Below are 2,352 nucleotides of genomic sequence, written 5' to 3'. Positions count from 1 at the left end.
TCATTTTACTTCACCTGTGAAGCAATTATAATTCCAACCTTGTACGTTTATTTACCATTTTTCGATCGTACCAATACCCACATCATCCTCGAGCACATCTCAAATGGAAGTTTGCCATTTGGTAAAAATAAAACCCTTTGAAATTGTTATAATTTGACATGGTGGGACAGGTTGAAAAGGGTATATCTAATAATGGCTGAATTTCTGAAATGGCCAAATCAAAATGGAAGTACTATTTATACCGTGTGTGTGTGTTGAGAGAGAGAGAGAGAGATCTTACCATATAAGTCTTCATCTTACTAGGAAAGATCCTCTACTAAATATCAAGGGTAGAATCACAAGAGCTAAATCAATGTCTTACCGTATAAGTCCTCATCTGACTCGGAAAGATCCTGTAGTGCATATCTAATGCAGAATCATAGAAGCTGATTCAGTGTAGCCGGCTTTTCATTCTTATCTGTAATCTTTCTATTGCTTGTAATCTCTATAAATAGTCATACACAATGACAAATGAAATATGCCATTCACAACCAATATCTTTGGTTTTATTGGTTTAACATGGTATCAGCTTGATCGATTATGGTGTCTTCTTATTTTATTCTCTAATGGCTACTCCTGAAGTGCTTCCTACCACTACACCCTCAAAACCATTACCTATTATTTCTCATTATCATTTACACTCTTCTGATCAACCAAATGCATCTCTTGTTAATCCAGTTCTTGATCGCAATAATTTTCCTATTGGGCACCGTGCTATGACAATGGCGCTTGAAGCAAAAAACAAGTTGATTTTCATCGATGGCAGCCTACCTTGACCTGATTCTACATCAACCAATCTCCCTCACTGGATCCATTGCAATAGCATGGTACGATCTTGGATTGTCCATTCTACCATCCTTACAATAGCCCATAGTATTCTTTGGTTCGATTCCACTAGGGATGCCTGGCTTGATTTGCATATTCGGTTCTCCCAGAAGAATGCCCCACAAATCTTTGAGATTCATCATGCCATCTTCACACACAGTCAGGGTCTGGAATCAATTTCTGCTTACTACACCACACTCGAGGGCCAGAGAGTTAGAAGTCAGAATAGAAAGGGAGAAAGAACACTACCTGCACGCATTCTAATTGGTCCCATGTTGGTGCACGGTCCACATAATTAGGTAGCGATGATTTCTTGCCTAAAAAGTAAAATTTTAAAACATTACGAAAGTAATGGTGTATAGACAGCTCATTTTCTACCATAAGTTTGGATCCATTGCACTAAGATTCACCTAGATCTATATGTAAAGATCCAACACCTATCTCATTTTCTATCATTAAAAAAATGAAGAAGGGTATATATAAAAGGAAAGGGAAATTTGTTGGATCCTCACATGTACGTCGAAGTGAAATACTTGTAACGGATCCAAATTCTTACATCATAGGTAAGCATAGAACAGAAGACTGCAATATCGTATACGAGGAGAGTAACTTCGTCGTTTTTATTGGTAGAAAGTAACAACTCTCTTCATGATGAAATTATGATGTGTAAAAAATAAAGAAAGAAAAAGTGGAAGAGAAAGTTTTCCTCCTCATACCCCGTCCCCATGCAACTGAACCCCTCCATGAAGGAAAACTCAGACCAAAAGTGAATATAACTATAAAACCTATGTGTCAAAGTTTATCAATTAGAATTTCCATTTTAATAAGGACATTTTTTTGGTTGAAGATATTGGACATTTCGAATATTAGATGCATCGGTGAAATGAATTAGCCACGTTCAAAATCTGGTTGTTCAAAACCACCATCCATCTAATTATGGGATTACCCTTCTTGCATGTAAATTTTCAAATGTAGTATTAAATATGAGAAATGTTCTCTTAAGTTGCAAGGGGGTTACAAAAGCACACTCTTTCCGTCTTTCTCATCTTCACATGAAATGATCTTGGTACCTGCCTATGTATGAAATTATTTTTTTCACACTTCATTGTTATGCTCTTAGCTATATGCAGCTTTCTTAGAGTACTTTTTCCCAATAGATATATTCTCTACATTTTCAACCTTTAACCCACTACTTAATTTTAACATTATCTAAAATTTTATGTCTACCCCATGGAAAACTTCCATTGGGATGAGCTCGAGGATGATCTGGGTATTGGATTGACAAAGCCCACACTTCTCATTGTAAATTTTTGTAGTTAGATGTTTCCCTTACAATACTTTCTTACAAGGATACGGTCCCAATAATAAATGATGAATATTGTTGTCACCAAAATATTGAGGTGAAGTTATAATCTTCTTTTTATTGTCCTTTATTTTATTTCCAAAAGTTAATTAATGTGGATATTAAAAAGGGTTTTCAAATTTATT

The sequence above is a fragment of the Macadamia integrifolia genome, chromosome 5, assembly GCF_013358625.1.
Source record: "Macadamia integrifolia cultivar HAES 741 chromosome 5, SCU_Mint_v3, whole genome shotgun sequence".
In the NCBI taxonomy this organism is placed as follows: Eukaryota; Viridiplantae; Streptophyta; class Magnoliopsida; order Proteales; family Proteaceae; genus Macadamia; species Macadamia integrifolia.
The sequence above is the reverse complement of the archived record's forward strand: the minus strand, read 5'-3'. Positions refer to the sequence as shown.